General features: G+C 45.4%; 1 protein-coding gene across 2 annotated transcripts in view; it reads right to left on the reverse strand.

Annotated features, from left to right (window-relative positions):
• Positions 1-22,813, reverse strand: part of LOC119449663 (cytochrome P450 2B9-like) — a 140,833-nt gene that overhangs the window by 64,481 nt on the left and 53,539 nt on the right. The window contains exon 1 of one of the 2 annotated variants that reach the window (XM_037712887.2): positions 8,813-8,967. The exons of the other annotated variant lie outside the window; for it this stretch is intronic. The gene's annotated coding sequence lies outside the window, so the exon portion shown is untranslated. Of the gene's footprint in view, positions 1-8,812; positions 8,968-22,813 lie in introns of those variants that run through there. 2 annotated transcript variants of the gene reach the window in all.

Here is a 22,813-nt window from a genome sequence, read left to right on the forward strand (position 1 = left end):
TGCTGCCTGCTGGACGCACACACAACTGCTCAATTTACACAAATACGTGGGTCCACCTGGTGTCGTTTTGCGGAACCGCAAACAATGATAGTAGCCAAGTACCTGCAGAATGCTTCGCATGACATGAATTCCCACAGCGCCTGGGAACTGCGCGAAATTTTGAGCTTAGAATTTCGAAGCGCTGCAGTGAAGTCTTTATAAACCCTGCGGTCAAGCAAACTTAAAAAAAATTTTTTTTCAAGACTTTCTTTTTCACAGCCCTCTCTTATATGCATATATTCTGGCTCTTTCTTCGCGTATATGTTTGAATAAATAAAAACAATCCCTATATTTGGGTCGTCTTTTTTTCAGATAGTGCTTGGTAGCCAAGAGTTCAAGGTTGTTATGTGGAATATCTAGGCATAAGTTCGTGGTATTATGGGCAGCGCGTCGCGCTGCGGCACCGAGGCACGGCCGCTACACTGTGACTAAGGAAACCGGGTTCAAAAACAAGTGTCGGAAAAGCAATTTACTTCTTTGGTTGTTTCTAGAGCGAAGGGAACATTTAAGGGGCTCGATAGCGGGCAGCAGCCGCACGCAAAATGTGTGAAGTGGGCTAAAAGTGCGAAGCGCTTTATTAGTCGCCATTGCAGTGAGCTCGATCACTTGCTCGTTCGTATAGTTAAACGAAGCGCTAGTATTGTGCGCTCTATGAAAGTTTTCACTGTCGCAAGGCGGTTTCACTGAGGGAATTAAAACTGTCGCTCACAAAGTATGGTAAGGAGCATGATAGTTCTAAATTAAAACAGGGCAGCGCCGGAATACGGTTGTTGTGTGTCTCACATTCTTGTCGCATTTCCTGACTCGGTGTTTTTTTTTCTTTGAAATTTAGAAATACTCATCAACTAGTTCAGCAACAAACACTACTACAGCCGAGTATAGTGAGCTAGTTGGTATGGGTTCATGTACTCTGGAAAAGATCGTGCGAACGAGCACGGTGTAGCATGAAAAGGGCGCAAGGGTGGCTGACCGGGCGTGTTGGTAAAGTTGCATCTTGGTTAACAGCGCGACGATCTACATGGAAGCGAGAGAAGGGACAGGAAAGAGCGCTGACTTACAACAATTTTTATTGCGCACATAACCAAGGCTTAAATACCAGGCTAAGGCACAACAGAAATAACAGAAGGGTGGAACGTGTTCGGGACTCAGCTTCCAACAAACGATGCGCAAATCATCTGACTAAATATTGCATTTCTTTATCGCACAGTGACAATGAAGGGGCGCTTACACAGCGCTCTACAGACTTGTCAATTTCAAGCACTTCAATAATTTCTCTAGTATGTTTGTTTTTGTTGCGACTGATAATTTGTGGGCTATCGAGTAAGGGTTTGCAACAGTGGTCTCGGCAATGGATGCCGAGATGACTAGAAACGGAGTTAAAAACATGATTATTGTGCTCCTTTAATCGTTCGTTCGAGACAGCGTCCCGTTTGACCAATGTATTTGCGGCCGCTACCCAAAAAGGAAGTGAGCAGCACGCCCATAGTGCACACGTTGGACGCTGTGAATCTTCCGACACACGTACGGGGTGTTCTTTGCCAAGGCCCCAAATTCGCCGTTGAGCCAAGTAAGAGTGCTCCGGAACTATTGTCGCTTGTGAGGCAAGTGTCGTGTCGCGCACCAGAGTCCTGAAGTGAACAGGTGTACATCAGAAGGCGTTGACGTCCTCTTAAGATGCAAAAAGCACCAATGTAAACTTTCTCTGAGAAGTACTGTACAATTTTTTGCGAAGCAACTCCCTATCTCTACCCACATCCGACAAGAAGTGGGATTTTCCGTCATGCCTAAGACTGCTTTCAAGTGCAAAGCTAAAGAGGCTATTGGATGCGTCCTTTTCGTGTCGTGATGATGTGGTGCTCTCCGTCGTTAAAAAAAGAGCACAATAGCTTTGCGAGAAACTAAACCTACCCAAATTAGGCTAATCACTAAAGAACAGTGCCAAATTGAGCCTAGAAGTGTTTTTCTCTGTAAAAAGCTCATGAAGTGGACTGGCCTTTACGTGTGGTTGTCTCAGAGGCGAACAGCTGGCAGCAGTCACTTGCGAAGTTATAGCAAACGTATTTGAAATGTCTCACAATTGACGATCCTTTTAGGGTGACCGGATCTGGACAGATCATAGAATTTCTGAAAAATCAGCAAGGCCGAGTGAAATTCGCCTTTTGCATTGACATTAAGGACCTTTATTATTCGTTGCCTCAGGAGGCGGTGCACGTTGCTGTCTCCGATTGCATTGACAAGTATGGCAGCGTAGCCTTTCAAAATGCCGCTGGCATCACCATAGGGGGATTTCCTAAGCTTTTAGATACGTATTTGAATTTGACGTTCGCAACTTGGAACGGGAAGACGTACCTACAAAGGGACGGAGTTTGCATCCGTTCATGCATAGCGCCCATGCTGAGTGACATATTGCTAGCCTCTTAGGGCCGTGCACTTTCCAAACGCCTTCCGTCTTTCATGGACAAAGTCTTTAGGTTTGTAGATGATTTTTTAGTTCTTTTAGATATTGACGCCGACACTGTAGAAACTAGCTGGCGTGCTGCTTTATCGCTGTTTGAAGATTATCTTCATCCATTAGTCTTGACCCATTAGCTGCCAGTTGCCGACTCGATTAGGTTTTTAGATCTCAGACTCATTTTTAGGAACAATCAGCTGTGCTGAATGCATGAACCCAGAGCTAGCAAAGCTCTTTTACCTTTTAGCTCAGCCCATTCAAAGCTTGATCAAGCGAGGAATCGTTAGCCTATGCTTCAATAATTCACTTTCAAAGTCATGTCACCATTTAATGGAAACTAGTTTCGGGAAACAGGCGCGGAGGCTTGAGCAATCGGGCTACCCGGGCAGTCTGATATCTGTAGCGGGAAGATTGCAAAAGCAAGAGAAAACTAGTAATCCCGATTCTGCCACTCCCAGGAAGAGAGTCACCGTCATCCCTTACATTCACACATTGTCCCATAATCTCGAGAACGTTTGTCGGCGTGCTGGCGTCGATGTTGGGTTTTTGGCACCAGATAAGCTATCAAACTTATGCAGGCAGGTTAACTGCAATCCTAGAGAAAGAATAGCCGCAGAACCAACCATAATAACCGCTTTCATGGCTTCAGAACGGCGCAACAAGGAAGACGATAACCGCTTTGTCACGTGCGCAGTAGGTGTTGTTTACAACATTCCCCTTTCCTGCAGTCGCGAATACATTGGTCAAAGGGGACGCTGTCTGAACGAATGATTAAAGGAGCACAATAATTATGTCTTTAACTCCGTTTCTGGTCATCTCGCCATCCATTGCCGGGACCACTGTTGCAAACCCTTATTCGATAGCACACAAATTATCAGTCGCAACAAAAAGAAACATACTAGAGAAATTATTGAAGCGCTTGAAATTAACAAGTCTGGAGAACACTGTGTAAGTGCCCCTTCATTGTCACTGTGCGATAAAGAAGGGCAATATTTATTCAGATGATTTGCGTATCGTATGTTGGAAGCTGAGACCCGAACACTTGCAACCCTTCTGTTATTTCTGCTGTGCCTTAGCGTGGTATTTGAGCCTTGGTTATGTGCGCAATAAAAGTTGTTGTAAGTCAGCGCTCTTTTCTGTCATCTCGCTTCCATGCAGATCGTCGCGCTGTTAAACAAAGATGAAAAAGACGCCACACGGTTGCCGAGTGCGTTTGCAAATTCAAACGCGCGTTATTGTGTTTCAAATGCGTAGTGTTTACAGTGCATGTGTACAATCTCCTGGACACTATGAATATCCGTTTGGCTCGCGCATGTTTGCTCGCTCATATCTCTGCGAGCTTTTATCTGGCAGCTATTTTTCATGTACTTTGTTACCCGATACTTCAGTACCCTATCGGCACGTGCTTTCGTGTCGGTTTCGGCACGCGTTCCCTAGTGCCCTTGCCTTTCAATGTTCAGCGTCGTGGTAAATATACTTGGTTTGCTCACGCGAAATTTTAAACCAACAGGCTCATATCTCCTGCTCGAACATCTCATCTCCATTCTCAATCCCATGGACGATTCTGTATCTTCGCAGTATGCGTGGCATGCAGGATATCAGGGACCGAATTCACAGAGCTTTTAATTAGGAAGTTCTCGTTGGCACTGGCTGGCCGCCATCACTTTGCTTGTGAAATCGGTCTGAGATGCTTGCTACAGTGATTCAAAACCAGCACTTAGTGATGGGCTACCTGAGCCCGAAATCACCGGAGAGCCTTACGCAAGCACTATTGGTAAGATCAGGTGCTAGCCAGTGGTGGTGTTGGACATGCTATGAGTGAAGGCGGACGGTCAGTAGCACACAGCTGAAGGCAAAGACATGCCAACGCGGCCTTTGTTTCTCACACCTACAAAGCTAGGTTTGTTTCCGCGTAGCGACGGTATCTTTCTAGGCTGTCCCCAATGTCGGTTAATCTATTTCATATTTGCAACGTGCCCTCTCTCTGTAAAGTTGAAAAATAGAGGCAAGGCGTATGTTTTGTGTACTTAACTTTTTTAATTATCGGTACGTTTCAGTAGAAGAAAAATACAAAGAAAAATGAATTTTACTTAATGAGCCGCCACGATAGCTCTATGGCTACGAAGTTAGGTTGCTGAGCACTAGGTCGCGGGTTCAAACCTGGCCGCCACAGCCACTTTTCGATGGTGGCGGATTGCTGAAACGCCCGTGTATTCTGCTTTGTGTGCACTTAAAACAACATAAAAAAAGAAGAAAAAAAGCCTCGGGTGGTCAAAATAATATACTGTCTACCGCTACGACATACCACACAATCAGACTGTGGTTTTAGCATGTAAATCACCAGAATTTATTACTTTTATTTTGGTTCCTGCTTCTGCTCCTGAGGTTTTGCGAAAGTTACGATGAAAATTTTTAGAAAGCTCATTTGGTCTTATACCTCTTTCTTTTGGAATAATTCAAATCAGCAGTGATCAAGATACAGATACCGGTTTTCTTACGACAAGTAAAGCGTCGAGAAATGAGCAGTTTTGCACACAGTCGACTTATTTTCTGCAAAGCGTTCTCAATATGTCGTCTCATAATTTTTTTTTTGGGGGGGGGGATCGTTTGAGATTAGCCGCACATATTTGGTACGATCAGATAAGTGTGCCCCAAGACGGCATGCAGAAAACTGGTGTTTCCTGGCGGTGCTCTTATGAGTAGACGCCATAAATAAAAGCAAAAAAAAAAAAAAAACTACGGATGAAGTGAATCTGATGAAGGGCAGTGGAATAATGACAACGATATTAGAGATAGAGAGAGCGAGAGAAAGAAAGGATACTTATATAGGCAGTGAGGTCAAGCAAACGTACGTTGTTGTAAATGCCTACTCCTCCATGTGATAAGAAGTAACGACCAGAGAGGAACAGAGTAAGCGCACAATAAACGTGAAAGCAGGTCTTGTGATAGGTGTAATCAAAGATAAGCTACAGCAGTTTCGTAATCTGCATTTGTTTGCCGAGCAAAGTATTACAGCGGATAATCGCGCAACTAAGACACAGACGGCAGTGCACACACACACACTATATACTGTGCGCTAAAAGCTGTGGGCATAGTATGGACGAGAAGGAACTGCATGCGGGTCGCTTAAGTAGGTACATACGATGAAGAACCGCGCGGAACATACAGCGAGGGATATCATCTCTCTAGGTTGTAATAAAGCTAAAAGACTTCGGGAATGGATCATGGGTGTCTGCGCAAGAAGCCGGGAAAAGCTCCTGTCACGCAGGCTTTTCTCCATGACGACATCTACTCATACACGAGTTGACACGTTATGGGCATCGCATACAGGCTTTCTTCCGAGACGGCGTCCACTCATGCCCGAGATTAGACGTTACGTGTGTGGCAGTGAGGCTTTCTTTTACGAGCGGCGTGCACCTGTCGTACCTCTCGACATTGCGCAGGCTTCACACAGCGACAGGGCAGCGGCACAAGGACAGGCACTTGCAGGCATAACCGAAATAGAGAGTGCGTGTCAGGTGATATGAAACGGCCGGAGGAGCCATTCATGCGGCACTTATAAAGCCGTATGTCTAAGCACCATTGCGACTGCACAACTGCCTCGCATTTCGCCTGAACTCAGTGACCATGTAATTTGAATAGGTTAAGTAACGTAGTTTCCGAAAGGTTCGAGTCGCAACACATATCGGTGTTTTACTTGCGTTCGTAAGAGATCTAAATATATGGCCATCTGGAACCATCTCTTTGTAAAGAGAACTTTTCTTTTTTTTTTCTAGTTTGTTGGGCCTCTGTCGTAAACCACCGAAATTCTGGGCCCGCATTGACAATATGCTGTTATGCTAGAATTGTTTATAATAGAACATTCCAACCAATCCTAATGCTGGACGTATTATTATGGAAGGCGACCAGCCAATAGCAAAGAGTGCTTACGAACAAAAAGTTTTGTGAATTTAGCCTCCGAAACTGAATTGACAAAGCTTTACGTTCATAAGATCTCCTTACCATTGGCCCGTCGCCTGCCTTCATTAAATGTCGAGCATAAGGATTGGCTTGCATTTGCTCTTACGAAGAATTCTAGCATATTAGCTCCTTCGTGAATGCGGGCACAGGTTTGCTCGCTTAACAATGCCGTTCGAAGAAATTGTCTCTTAAGAAATATAAAGGTGCATCCCATAGAGACGATTACCAGCGCGAGCCCGCTGTGGTGCGGTACTGTTGTTGCGGCAAAAATTTTTGCAAGAGCTATGAATTGGGCTAGTTCGTGTGCATTTTTTCTTGCGCTAAGTACAGTATAGGACGCCACAGGGATGAAACGGACACTGGATATGAAGCGGACACGAAGTGACACACAGGAGCGCAAACTACCAACTGGTTTATGTCAGATCATTATACAGTATACATTTAAAGCACACATCGCCGTATTGCGACTGCGTGAACTATGATTACAGCAGAAACACTCAGATCACGTACTCACGTTTCTGGTTGTTATGATTCTATCGGTGCACTCTGTGTGTGTATGCATTCTTTGCGTAGTTGATTTCGCCATGCATCGTAGAACGTGCAAATGCACAGCTTACTTTGACAAGACGACAGTCGACGCTATAGAGAAAAAGACAAATGACTAGGAAAATACGAGAGGCTTTATAAATTGAAGAAGAAAAAGACAACTGCGTGAGCACGCCTTCAATCATGCTAACAAAAGCCGAAATCACCTACGCAAAGAATGCATACACACACACACACACAGAATGCACCGATTGCACCCACTACGGCGTGCCTCATAATCAGATGGTGGTTTTGGGAAACGTTGGTTTTGACCTTGGGCAGGTTGAAGGAAAAACGTTTTGACCACATTTTCTGTAAATAGGCTCCTAAGTTGGGACAGGGCAATAGCGTGCAAGTACGCTTGTGACCCCGTTCAAATCTTTTTTTTTTTTTTTTTTGCTGCTTATGGCAAAGTACCAACGCTACCAGCTCACAGAGAAAGCGGAATTGAAGATATGTGCCTGTTTGAGTGCCGTAAAAGCAACTAGGAGAAAACCAGATATCGAAAAGCGATGAAGTTGCAGTTTGACAAGTGGGCACCAATTTTGTTTTGTCGAACTGTCTGTTTTGCCTGCGATGTATTTTATTGCTTGTTCTCGCTACTGCTGTTTCCTGCTTTAAATAATTTTTTTTTAACATTCACCGCTATAGGAGGTCCCGATTCAGTCTCTCACTATGGGACCTCCTTCTGTATATACAATTTTTGTAATTCATTTAATGCCTAAATAAAACCACTTCTGACTCTGACTCTCTGAATTAAGGACACCGGGTTCATATTGCACAAAACAATCTTGTGCTTGTATGAAAGGGACTACACGTCAGCTATACGAGAGCACTTGGTCCTTTCAAGTCATGAAGATATCGGTACAACAAAGTGTGCTTAAGACTATCGAGTACCTCAATAACGGATAGCTATAGAATTCGCTGCCGTATGCAATGTTCTCCGTTATCACCACAGGAGGGGTGAACTGAGAAGTCGAGGAGAAAGTAGTGAGAATAAACAGTAATGGTGGCCGTAAGACTATTTATTCTTGGTGTCGTTGCATCTTGCTGACTAATTTTGCTCTTTCTCTCTTCAAATTTCGATCAATTCCAGACTTTACTAACTTATGGTGGCTTCCATTTACCCTACTTAACGCTTCTACATCCTGCACTTTGCTAGGGTTGGCAGAGAGTATATTGCCGCTATTTTATTTCTCGATCTCTTGTTTCTCCATTAGTGTGTTATCAGATCTACTTCTCATATAATTTTCGAATATCCTATTTTCCGGCTTCAAGAGAAATGTGTTTCACCCATGACATCTTCCCTTTAAAAAAATGTAGAAGGCAACTCAAAAGAAGTCTTTATCTGCCGTCGAAAACGTTGCCGCCGATAACCACAATATACAACAGTGACAAGACTACATTGACGACACTGTATAGGAATTCGCACAGCCTATACGCCTTTTAAAAATTAAGGACTCCGTGTATCGCAATGAAATCCTGATTTGCACTCATATTCCTCATTGTGCGTAACACCGATCACGTGTAGTTGACCTTTATCCTTAACGTTCTTATGCACTTTCCACGCCGTGTGCAATAATTATCATGTGCATTTGCAGGCCACCAAGAGCCAAGAAGGTTTATAACATGGTAAGTTCACGCATACTGCGTTTCATCTATCTAGCATTAGGGAAAGGTTTGGCGGAGTGAATATTTAGGGCGAACGGAGCATGTTCTTGCACTAATGCTATGCACTGTCTGCAGGAGTTTCGGCATAGCTGAAATTGCACTCACCAATTATCTAATTACTGGGCAGCCTGTGGGTCGGCGAGACGAGGCAGGCGGCGTAGGCGGTGGCGAATTAGCAGTCCGTCAGGAGTTGCCGGCAAACACTGCCAATCCCGGTCCGAGTTCCTCTACTTGACTCGGCGCCTGCTAAGAGGCCAGACAGTGCGGAAGCGGCGAGGTGGGGGACTAGAGAGGGAAGGAGGAAGGGGAGGGGTGACGAAGAGGGTGTACGAATTTGGACGTGAGCTCGCAGTCAAGCTTGTGTTCAGGATAAACGCACTTGTCAGCAGTTTTATCTCGGAGGGCAACACCGTATCCGTCGTCCCCGAAAGCAAACAGAACTCGACGTGGGCCGCCTGCGGAGGAGACGAGCGCAGGACGGTTCTAGTAACGGAAATCTGATTGCTCTTCGCAAAACTAGAGGCAGTAGTAGGAGCAAACTGTTTGCAGAGAAAGAACAATGGCGTTCGATTGCGCGATACTGGCCAACGCTGCCATTACTGGCCACCATGACCAGGAAGCGAAAGCTTCGTTACATCTACGGAAGATACATTGTCTTAAGCGAGATAGCGTTATTGGATCAATTGTTGCGGAATTAACTGACGCGCATGTCAATTGTGGCGACCCTAGTGACGGTGGTGTGAAATGTAGAGTATGAGATGGAAAGGAGGCTAGGCATCGGAGACGTGAAGCGCCGGATATTATAAATTAGTTGCAACAATGAGAGATTGTGTGGTCTGTGAGGTTTTCGGTATTGCTTTTCGGCGATAACAGAAGAGAAAGCTCTTAGTGGGTCAGAAGGACCAATAAGCGTCGACACAGTGGGAGTGGTCAGGACAATTACCACTCACTCAGAATTTCTACGCGAAGTGACTACTGAAATGAACGAGCTGGGACCCCAGGGTTTCACTGCTTTAAGCGTTCGAGTCTGGAATACTGAAACCAGTGGCTTAACGAGTGGAAGTGCGAGAATGCGAGATGGGGGAGGTGAGGAGGACCCAATAGACTGCCACCAGACTGGCGTACCACTTAAATACTCACGTTGCCGTATGCTACATACTTTACAAAGCAACTCAGTATACATTAAATAGTTGCACAACTCGGTTTATAACTGTAATATACGTACTTGACAGAGTATCGTGCACTCAGTATTGAAGATATGCGCCAATAATATTCCAATGTTTAGCCACCTATCCCGTGGCTTACCTGTCCTGCCGTATACCATGCAGAGTTATCTCACACTCATGTTTTTGCCGCGTGTTTTCTTTGGCACCAGCAGCAAGGAACGGTTGTCTAATTTACAAAGCCTCTCCTTCGTAAGTGTTGTTGGCGATTGGTCGGCCGCCTTTGCTAATAATTTGTCCATCATCGTGATTGGCTTACATCCACACTTAGAAACATTTTTTTTTACGTACGAACTTTTTTGCGATTACGAGCCGAAGTAGGTATCATTTCATGTTGTCTGGGCATTTAAAACGAGAGAAGCTGGCTACCGCGGGTGCCGATGTTTGCAGGCATGTTTCAAGAACCTCACTCCCGCCAGGATTAGAGCCTGGGCACGCCGCGTGGAAAATAAGCATTCTATCATGAAGCTAATCTCGAAGTCTATAGAGCGCCGTGCTAAATGTCTTTTCTTTATTGATCTGAACAACATTTGGTGTAGTATTTATGCGCAATAATGACCTTGAAGTGAACGTGACAGTAAGAGTCAGAACAATTATTTTGAGTATAATTATCTTGGTTGATGCAGAAGCGAGATTCAGCGGGCCAACACTTTATAGCAGTGTTTGCCGGCCGGCTCTGGGGTATCATTCTGGACATCGCCAAATTCCGCAATATTGTTAACTTCGTAATCTTGTCAGTTACGAAGGGCCCAGATGGTGGTACGGCCTCTCTGACTGGCTAAATAGTCCTCAATTATCGAATTTCACAATATGACAGGACTTGCGGCCGGCGCCGCTACCGCCATCGTACATTGTTTGTCCGGTACGTATTTTTTCTAGTGATCTTGACGTGACCGAATGGATTACGATTTGTGAACACGTCCTTATACTGCACTTCTTTACTTGGGTTCTGATAAATTAGAGATGAAAGTTGCGGAAAATGTTGGCTTCGGACGCTGCTGTAGGCACTCTGAATGGAAAGTTTGCCGCAGAGGTATTTGAACCTTAGCACTCACTCAAGAGGAGAAACAAAGTGTACACAGGAATGGGCATATTTATAGCGCTTCTCAACCTTAGACACACATAAAGAAAGCACTCCGCCTATCTACAGACACCCGTGTTGACCCATGATTAGATACATGCCGCTGCTATTACGCTTGGGGCTATCGATAGCTGTGCCATATACGTCCCATTGTTCAAATGACAACTCCTACGCAGTAAGAAAATAAAATAAAAGAGAAAAGAAACCTAAAGACGTCATTCATTTGCGTTAGTTCTAAGGAACTGAAGAAAAAAGAAGCACCTAGATGATGAGGAGAGTGTGTGAACAAGGGCCCACAGCGACGCAAGTTTGAGAGACATCAAATTGCTGAAAAATGAAAGACGGTGGGAGGAACTGTTTCTCACAACACACGCAAGCGTCACGTGACATCAAAGTAGAGTTAAAGATCTGCCCAGACGCCACGAAGGTTTCCCATTCAATGTAAGACTTAGCGCAAGCACTACAAAAATATATTATTTCTTTTTGTAAAAGTAAAAAAGCGAAGTAACTAGAGAGTGGAATCAGCACAGAATGTTTCCTCACCAGTGCAGAGAAATTTGAAATTGCGCTATAGTTATGACTATTTTGTTGCATACATAGCGAAAACGGCGGTTCGGATAACACCAAACCGCCGTGGTATAACGCAGGTTCAATGCGTATTAGATCACGAGAATTTCCGAGCTTTTCCACACGCCGAGCAGTGGCAAACAAACTCATGTTCTCCGAATGCGATGGTCACGCTGCGCACCGTATATAGCTTTGCTTACAATATTAGTCTCAGGTGCCTGAGGGTACCACTACATGCCAAAAGTGTCTGGCGAGCGCCGACGATTGGGTCACAAGGCGGGAAAGACAGGCAGGTAAACGCTGCAGAGGGCCATTCAAACGAAACCCTTGAGTGCAATCTTGTAAAGTGGTAGGGGGCGTAAGGACGATAAAAACGACAATGACAACGAAACGACGGCGAAGAGGGCACTGCAGAAACACGACGGTTCATATGAGAAATCTTGGACTCTCGATGGAATTGGCGACAAAGATATATATATATATATATATATATATATATAGATGGATAGATGGATAAATGAATAAACCTAGACAGACAGATAGATAGATAGATAGATAGATAGATAGATAGATAGATAGATAGATAGATAGATAGATGAATTGCCAGGTTATCTATATTAAGCGCACCAGATTTAAAGATCTCCTATCGTACAGATATTGCTATTCGTTTGCATCAGCTGCATTACTTGATGAGGCGGGCACCACTTATTTGAAAGATAAGCTGCAGAGTGATATTAGCTACATAACAAAAAATATCTAAATAAATTTGCAATTTGTCAGTTTAGAGCACATATGTCCCAATTGTATAACTTAAGCCCTGCAATAATGGCACAATAGCTACACAGCAGAAATTCTGAGCTGAGTTTCGAGAAAAGCGTTCTCGAAATGTGTGAGCAAACGCGTTAATGTTTCAGTTAACAGTGATCAGCATGCCATATAGTAGTATCCGTAATGTTTATGCTGGTTGTAGAACCGTAATGGGCTAAATAACTACCCATAATATCTATGCTGGTTGGAGCACAGTGGAAACGTAGTATCCTTAATTTCTTTGGTGGTTGGAGCGGCGTAGTGGCAAAGTCCTATCCGTAATTTCTATGCTGGCTGAAGTGTCGTATATAGAGGCAAACTAGCATATCTTATAGCAAGAATGAAAGCTGGGCTTGTTGGTATGGATCCAAGCTTTTTCGTGCTTTGTTGTGTTTCAGCGTGGCGAAGCATGCAGAGCGTGAGGTTATCTTGAATATGCTCAATATGAAACACTATCGCCGATTTCGACAAGGTAGTCGTTCGGTCTGACTCGGTAGATAATACATCAGCTCGATAAGCGAGCTCTACAGACCAACAGATTTCGAAGGCTTCTTGTGCTTGCCTAAATAGCCTGACAGAATTGAGAGTAGCTAATTGTCATTGTGCACATGCACGTGATAGGGAATACATAAGAACATTGTTATATGGCAGATGGGAAAACGAAATAATCTGATGCAATGTACACAAAATTAATGAGAATGTTCAGCAGGTTATACGCGCTCTAATGATACCGGCTGATGCCAAAAACGCTGTTTCATTATTATATTTTTCTGCATGAAAAATTATTCTCCCGATCACATGTGGAGAATGTGCTGCTAAAAATAAGGGGCAGTTTTTATATATGCTCTATTCTTTTTCGATTTGGAGGGTTTTAAAGTACTGAGTTCGGTCCCAGGCGTTTCAAGTGTGATCACTAGAGCGCACTGGAGCGTTCAATTAGTTGGAAATTGTCTAGTGCCATTCCTTGAAGAACCATGGGGCCGAATTCACAAAGATTTTTGTTCGTAAGTGCCTTTGGCCAGCGCCTCCTCTACGTTTTCTTCTTTTTTAAATAGAGCTAGGAGGTGCTGTTATGGCCAATGGCCAGCCGGCCGTCTTCGCTGGTAACATACCGCAAGAATAAAAGCTCAGCTTAGTCATGCTTTTTAACAGCGGAGCTGTTTAAGCCGGGCGTTAGTCCGTCCGTCGCGGACAAAAAAAAAAAAAAAAAAAAAAAAAAAAAAAAAAAAAAAATGTGGGCCTATACTAGCGGTTATGCAGAAAGGGGCCAAGCGCAATGGCACACATCCCTGTGAACTAGCGAAGCTGAGCCTGGCTAAGTCTAGCTAATCATGGTTCGGACTACTTAAGCTTAGTCACTCATCAATAGGCAATTGATAGCCAATCAATAGCTAATTGATAGTCAATCAATAATCAATAAATTCTGAAAAATGCTGGGGATGACTTGGTGGTGCTTAGCCTAGCCCAGATACGTGGCCAATACCTTGCGATAGCCAGTCGATAGCCAATCAATAGCTATCAATAATCGATCAACAATCAATAAATTCCGGAAAATGCTTGGGATCACTTCGTAGTGCTTAGCCTAGCCCAAATACGTAGCCAATACCTTGCGATAGCCAATCAATATCCGATCAATAGCTAGTCAATAATTGATAAATATTCAATAAATTCCGGGAAATACTGGAGATGACGTAGTAGTGCTTAGCCTTGCCCTAATACGTAGCCAATACCTTGCGATAGTCAATCAATGGCCGATCAATAGCTTATCCATAATTGATGAATAATCAATAAAAACCGGAAAATGCCGGGGATGACTTGGTAGTACGTAGCCTAGCCCAAAAGCCAGGACTAGCTTGGTGCCCATCAGCTCCGCTGTCTCTTTATCATTGCGCCTCCAGTGTAAGCTACGCAAATTTTTTTCATGCTATTTTGTTCTTAAGCCTGGCGAAGCACGCGAAGCGCGAGGTGTATCTTTAATATTATAAGTATGGGGATCTCTATCGCCGATCACGACGCACGCTGGGTTACGTGCGCAAAATGTTTACTTTGATCTACCAGGAATTAAAAAGATCGCATGCCAGACGCGCGTTAATTTGCCCTAAACTTCAGCATGCTCCCGCTGTATGGCATTTGCCCCAAGTATACCTATTTAACAAACTAGAAGCAGTACAAAATCGTGCCGCACAGTTTATCGCTTCCGAATAGGGCCCAATATATTGTGTAACTGAACTGAAACGCATCCATGACCTACCACCTCTTCATTTCCGTCGCCTCATCTTCCGCCTCTGCCTCTTGCACTCTTTTTACTACAATCCACAATCAAGGCACCTCTTACTGAAAGAATCGTCAAGATTATACGTATTCCCGCCTTACTCACAGTCACCCGATAGCGCACATTCGCGGACGCACGTCAGCGATGACCAAGCAATTTTTTCCCAAATGCAATAACCCTATATGGAACACCCTTCCTAATAGCACAACCTCGTGTACAGATCGCGCCTCTTTCCGGCAACAACTGTCCAGCATCGTCACAAAAATCAAGGTGTTTACAGTATCTTATCAGCTCACCGTCAAAATCACTTGCTATTAGCATGTTAGAATATTCTTGCCTTGAATTGTTGGTCTTCACACTGAAACGCGAAAAAATAAATATGGCACTTTACGTGCTAAAACCGCAATCTCATTCTGCGGTACGCCGTATCGAGCGGCTCCGGATTAATTTGAACTATCTGGGGTTCTTTAACGTGCACCCAATGCACGGTACAAGGGCATTTCTTGTGCTTCGCCCCAGTTGAAATGGGGCCGCCGTGAACGCGATTTGAACCCGCGACCTCCCGCTTAGCAGTGCAACGCCAAGGAGGAGGACTGTTCGTGGCCTGCGCTCGTTTTATCAAGAACATCTTTTCATCAGTCGAAACATCAGTGGAAACGTTCGTTTCAATCCGCCGTGGTTGCTTAGTATACTAAGCTACCACGGCGGATTGAAACGAACGTTTCCACTGCCTTATTAACGTACCAGTGTTAGTGTTCGTTCCTTTATTATTTCACTGCTTGCTGGTTTGAGTACCCACACAACTCAATGTTAATCATTTATCCTATCTTATTTCTTTTCCATTATTGATGCTTTCTTTCGTATGTGTCACACTACCTTGTTAGAGACCCAGCCTTACGTAATGCCAGGGTCCTTCAATACTTTTCATGGTAATGCCTCCGGGTCTCCTTTAAGGCTACATTAAATGAAATGAAGTGAATGCCCAGCAGCAGGATCGTCTTCCATCTGCTCTTACGGCAGGATCTTTCCGCATACACTGGCTCTGTTTACAGAACCAACCGCCCGTGAGTATGCGACCCTCTGGCGCGCGCGAGGCAGCTGATAAAGCACTGTGTGGCTTCCTCGAGCAGCCTCGAGCAGCTGGGCCTCGCCGCCCTGCTGCTCCTACGTGACAGTTCCGGTGTGTGGGACCGGCAGATGAACTATCTCAAGGAAGTCACTCATCAAGTGAACTCTGGGTAAACTTTTACCAAGTCGATCCGGTTTATGTATGTAAACAGTTCCTTTCTTTGCTGTGTCCTCTCTGCTATCTTCTCTCTCAGTTCTTTTACTCCCTTGTCCCCATCCACCTGCTGCAGGCCATCGTTAAGGTGTCAGCACACTGCGCCAGGCACTTACCCCGCGGTCGGCAGCAATTTCCTTTCCTGATTTTTTTTCTTTATGATTTGATTTACTTGTTTTAATAAACAACCAATCGCTAGTACAGCTAACGGTCGTTAAGATTATTAAATTGTTGGCCAAATGGCTGAAATAAAGCAAAGAAATGACGAATGCTTCTTGCCGAAGGGTTGCCTTCTTATTGATATTTATTTCTTGTGGATAGATCACCTGCTCAAGCAGCATTACACGGCGCAGAGGCGTGCCAAGGCTCTTACGGGAGGATAGCTGGTTGGTTGCAAGCCTAAGTGGTATTGTGCTACTCACAAGGATTGTAGGTTATGAATTGTGGCGTAGCAAGAACTACACTAAAATATTTTTTTTATTTAAGGAGAAAATAATTAAGGAATTTTACTTGTACATTATAAATAGTGATAATCGAGGAGCGTACTTCTCTGAAATTTGGTATTGTGAATGTTAAGAAACATAAGAAAAAAAGCTGCAATAATACTGTCAGTTATTTATGTTGAGAAAGAAATCGGCAAGGCAAACTCTTTGTATCAGCTATATGTAAATGAATATGTAGTCCCAAACTTTCCTATACCCGCCACGGTAGCTTAGTGGCTATGGCATTATTCTGCTCAACTCTTAGACAGGCTACAGACGCATCTCGAAGAACGTCAACTGATGCCGAACACGATGTTTGGTTTTCGGCCCAACTTGTCAACGCAAGACCTGCTTCTGCAGCTCAAAGAGGAAGTACTGACTGCAGCAACGCCGTGCTGCCCAAAAGCAATTCTCGCACTAGACCTAAAGGGAGCCTTTGACAACGTGGGGCACGAAGCCATACTATCCAATCTCAGTGACACGAATTGCGGCCGACGAACGTACAGCTACGTGAGGGCTTTTCTCACTGATCGCACAGCCACAATAGGGCTGGGAAATGTGAGGTCACAGCGAATAGACGCACCTAACAGAGGAACGCCACAAGGAGCAGTGCTGTCGCCGACACTTTTCAATGTAGCCATGATGAAAGTACCAGCCCAACTCGAGAAAATACCGGGGATCAGACATGCCTTGTATGCAGACGACATCACGATATGGACGGTCGGAGGGTCCATAGGAGAAAAACAAGATACATTACAGGAGGCAGTCGACGTCGTAGAGACATGCAGACTGCAATGCGCGCCGGAGAAGTTGGAGCTCCTCATAATCGAGAAGCGCTCACGAGGACGATCAACAGCCCCGGCACCAACCATCCACCTGCGAATAGGTCCTAGAGAAATTACCAAGGTAGACAGACTTCGTATCCTTGGCTTACACTTACAAAAGGACGGGGGCGGAGGATACGCCATACAGAAGCTACAACACACGACCTCGCAGATCTTGCGCATGATTCAACGAATTACCAGCAGGAAGAGGGGACTCCAGGAACAGGACATTATCCGATTAGTGCAGGCTCTGATTGTGAGCCGCATTGCGTACTCGGCACCACATTTAAATTTCAGTAACGCGAAAGTGCAGGTACTCGACCGGCTGATACGCAAGCAAGCGCTTGGACTCCCACCCGGAACGGCTACTTTTCGTCTCGAGGAGACAGGGGTGTTCAACAACGCACGGGAAATCATGGAGGCCCACCTGGTAAGCCAGAAGGGAAGACTACTACGCACAATAGCGGGACGCTGCGTCTTGGAACGTCTGGGATATTCCGTACGGAAGACCAGCGCAATGATCAAGATCCCAACACGAATACAAGAAACTATGCACGTCTCACCGATTCCCAGGAACATGCATGCACCCAAACTTCCACATCGGACGGAGACAAGCCCGAGCGCAGGCGCTCGCTAGAAAGTATGGAAACCACCCCAATGTCTTGTACGTAGACGCGGCCAGCACCGCAAGAAGCACCGCGTTCGTCACCAGTGTAGTCCAGAATCACGGGACCGAAATAAATGCGTCGTCGGTTTCCAGAGTGAGCGCTGCGGAGGCAGAGGAACTAGCGATAGCGTTAGCCATCACGGCGAGACCGCACTGGGATTGCGTCATAGTTCTGACGGACTATCAGATGGCATGCAGAAATTATTCCAGGGCCAAAATTTCCAGGGCTGCACATCGAATTCTGAATGGAGCGCAGCAGCTGCCACCTTACATACAAATCGTGTGGACTCCGGGGCATGAATCCTTACGCGGCAATCAGCAGGCACAGGCCTACACCCGAGCGCATGCACACCGGGAGCCGCGAGATGACCGCGCCGAGCAGTTCCAACCAGAGCCCATACCATTAACCTACACTCACATCCTACAACACTATCGCCTTTCATGAAGAACACTACCCCCCCCCCCCCCCCCCCCACATAGTGCTCTGACGCGAGAGGAAGCCGTAATATGGCGAAAACTCCAAACAAACACATATCCACATTTGAGTCTTTACCACGCCATACACCCTGCGCTGTATTCCTATAAATGTCCACACTGTGATCAATGTGCAACGATTTACCACATGGTATGGGTTTGCGCAAACACACCACAGCTCACACCCATAACACAACCCCCACACGGCAATGGGAGGCAGCGCTGTCCAGCTCCGACTCGACGGACCAGCTCAACCTGGTCAATTGAGCGAGAAGGGCAGCTAAGGCCGCTGGACTCCTGCACTGAGGGGACCACCCACTGCAGAGCGGAGGAGCTACCTACGCTCGCGTGCTCTTTGGATTAAAGTTTATTCTCTTTCTCTCTCTCAGCGTTGACATCGCCATGTGGTTCCGAATATATTTAGGTGCATGTGTGCTATATGCTACATTTTCAGGCATGGAGTCATGCCTGACACCGGCAAAATAAATATCGCTGAGAGCTAGTGGGGCTATACTAGCCCAGGTGCAACCAAATTAGGAAGACCCACTAAGCTTCAACAAAGACAATCCCTCACCAGAACAGGAATTGGCCGCCCTGGTGCAGTATTCGGCCACTACCTCCCTCATCACTCCTACAATTAACCCATAGGCCCTCAGTGCCCCAGCGGCTGCGGAGCACATGACCAAGGCGGCGGTCAGACCTGCGACGCGGCAGAGGGTGCTAAGATCTCTGGGTCCGGACAGGCCGCCACTGGAAACTGAACCTGGCAACGTTCAGCACGCACACCATATCGAGTGAGGCTAGCTTAGACGGGCTACTTGAGGAATTAACAGGCATTGCCTGAGATATTATTGACCTTAGTGAGGATAGAACGGGTGAGGCTTATACAGTGTTGACTAACGGCCACGTCTTTTGCTACAGAGGTCTTCCAGATAAGAGAGAATTCGGGGTAGGATTTTAGTCCATAAGGACATAGCGGGCAACATTGATGAATTCTACAGCATTAATGAGAGGGTAGCAGTCGGCGTAATAAAGCTGATTAGGAGGTATAGAATGAAGGTAGTACAAGCTTACGCCCCAACCTCCAGTCACGATGATGAAGAAATAGACCGGTTTTATGGAGACGTTGAATTAGCAATGAGAAATGTGCAAACTCAGTATACTGTAGTCATGGGCGACCACGATGCTAAAGTCGGGAAAAAGCAGGCCGGTGAGCAAGCAATTGGCAACTACGACATCGATTCTAGGAACACTAGAGGAGAGATGTCGGTACAATTCGCGGAAAGGAATAGACTCCGCATAATGAATACCTTCTTCAGGAAGCGCAGCAACAGGAAGTGGACCTGGAAAAGCCCTAATGGAGAAACAAGGAATGAAATAGATTTCATACTCTCTGCGGATCCCATCATAGTGCAGGATGTAGAACTGTTAGGTAGGGTAAAGTGCAGTGACGTCTAGGATTAGTGAGGTCTAGGATTTCTCTCAATTTGAAGAGCGAAAGAATAAATTTTTTCAAGAAGTAACCGGCCAACCTAGACGCAGTAAGCATAAAAGCAGGCTAATTCAGGCTGGTGCTCGCAAACAAATATGCAGGTTTAGAACCTGAAGATGAAGACAACGCAGAGGTAATGAATGAAACCTAAACTAGGCTGATCTCTGAAACAGCAATTGAAGTGGGAGGTAAGGCACCAAGGCAACCAGTAGGTAAGGTCTCCCAAGTAACAAAGGACCTAATAAAGAAACGTCAAAACATGAAAGCGTCAAACTCGAGAGATCAGATACAATTCGTTGAACTGTGAAAACTACTCAACCAGAAGAAAGTAAGAGATATTCGAAATTATGACGTAGAAAAGATTGAGGAAGCAGTAAAATATAGACGCAGCCTGAGATCAGTGAGAAGAAAACTTGGCATAGGACAAGGCAAGATGTATGCACTCAAAGAGAAGCAGGGTAAGATCATCAGCAATTTCGATGACACAGTAAAAGCAGCGGAAGAATTTTATACTAACCTGTACAGTTACCAGAGCAGCCAAGCTACTTTCATTCGCAGTAGTGATGAACAGGGTACAGAGGCTCCTTCTATAACTAGCGATTAAGTTAGAAGGGCCTTGCAAGACATGACCACTGGAAAAGCTGCTGGAGAAGATGGAATGACAGTCGATTTATTGAAATATGGAGGAGATATCATGCTTGAAAAGCTTGCGGGCCTTTATACGCAATGCCTCACGACTTCAAGTGTACCAGAGAGCTGGAAGAACGCCTACATTATACTAATCCATAAGAAGGGAGACGCTAAAAAATTGAAGAATTATAGACCCATTAGCTTGCTTTCAGTATTGTATAAGATATTCACCAAGATAATTTCCAATAGAATCAGGGCGACACTTGACTTCAGTAAACCGAGAGAACAGGCTGGCTTCAGGAAGGGATATTCTATGATGGATCATATCCATGTCACCGATCAGGTAATCGAGAAATCGGCGGAGTACAATCAACCTCTCTATATGGCTTTCATAGATTGTGAAAAAGCATTTGATTCGGTAGAGATACCAGCAGTCATAGAGGCATTGCGCTTCAAGGAGTACAGGAGGCATAGGTGAATATCTTGGCAAATATCTACAAGGATTGCACAGCAACCTTGATTTTAATTTTTTCTTGCGCTAAGTATAGCAGGACGCCACAGGGATGGAACAGACACTGAAATGAAGCGGACACGAAGTGACACACGGGAGCGCAAACTACCAACTGGTTTATTGTCAGATCATTATACAGTATTTAAAGCACACAGCGCCATATTGCGACTGCGTGAACTATGATTACAGCGGAAACACTCAGACTTCGTGTCCGCTTCATTTCAGTGTCTGTTCCATCCCTGTGGCGTCCTACTATACTTAGCGCAAGAAAAAATGAATGCACACCAACTAGCCCAATTCATAGCGCTTCTAACAGCAACCTTGGTTCTCAAGAACAAAAGTAGAAAGAGACCTATCAAGAAAGGGGTCAGGCAAGGAAACGCAACATCTCTGTGGTATGTGGTGTGCGCGACACTGGAGCGGTGGTTGGAGATGACAAGTAGCAGATGACAAGAAGTGCGCGCGCCGAGGCGAATTCCAGTGCTTGATTGAAAGACGACAATGTCGAAGAACGGCACGTGAATACGCGGCGCAAGGAAAAAAAAAACTAAAAGGAAAAAACCCGTCCAATCGCAAGACAACACGGAGCTTCAAGTGGCCAATGAGAAAACGACGAATCGGCCAGAGCGGCAGAAAAGCGAGCCGCGCTGTCAGAAGAGGGGGAGAGTTCCAGAAGCTGCACCAGGAGAAGGTCGGCCACCGGACATGGCGTTGAAGACGGCCGTCGGGTTCCGGACCCGAGCCACCAGGACTTCACCCGACGGGGGCCTCTTGTCAACCCATGCTTGATCGTCGCCACTCTGCCCGATCGTAAACTGCTGCCCGACGCCGGCTAGTGTCTGCGGCATGCCCATAGGCCCATGGGCACAACCTGAGCTGTCGGGCTACGGGCCCGAGTTCCAAGACCAGCTGCCCTGCCAGAACGCTGCCGCCGTCTGCCCGTGCCACCAAGCCGCCTGCCTTTTCCCTCCACGACAGAGTTGCTACGCTCCGGTAGCCCGGTCAACGATCCAATACACCGACCTTTGGTGAGATCGACCGCCACTTCTTGAACCGTCTCATCTCCGCTTCTCCGCGTCGAGACTGTTGTGCGCCCACACGCTCGCAGTCTGCCCGAACTTGCCTGATATCGTTAGCATTCTAGCTCCGAGTGTTTCTTATTGTGAGTTTTTCATTGAGTGTTTGGTTTATGGTTTTTTTTTTCGTTTTTAGTTATACTAAACTTTGTCCTCAGTGTAGATTTTATTTCCGGGACGGACGCCACTTTTATACCCTCAATTTTTTCTTCCATTCCCCACTTGGGCTTTGTTCCGCAATTGAGGAACCGTCAGAATCAATTAAAGAGAAAAATGACGCTGTCATCACACTCTCCAATGCTATTCACTGCATGCTTAGAAGAAGTATTCAAGCTCTTAGACTGGAAGGTTTAGGAGTGAGGAACAATGGCGAATATCTCAGCAACCTTCAGTTTGCAAATGACATTGTCCTATTCAGCAACAATGAGGACAAATTACAACAAATGATTGAGGACCTTTACATAGAAAGTGTAATAGGTGGGGTTGAAGATTAATATGTAGAAGACAAATATAATAATCAATAGCCTGGCAAGGACAACAATAATTCAGGATCGCCAGTGATCCTCTATAGTATGTAAAGGAGTACGTTTATCTAGGTCAATTACTCACAGGGGACCCTGATCATAAGGGAACTTACAGAAGAATAAAATTGGGTTGGAGTGCCTACGGCAGGCATTACCAAATCTTGACTGGGAGCTTACCGCTGTCGTTGAAAAGA

The sequence above is a fragment of the Dermacentor silvarum genome, chromosome 4 (genome assembly GCF_013339745.2).
Source record: "Dermacentor silvarum isolate Dsil-2018 chromosome 4, BIME_Dsil_1.4, whole genome shotgun sequence".
NCBI lineage: Eukaryota > Metazoa > Arthropoda > Arachnida > Ixodida > Ixodidae > Dermacentor > Dermacentor silvarum.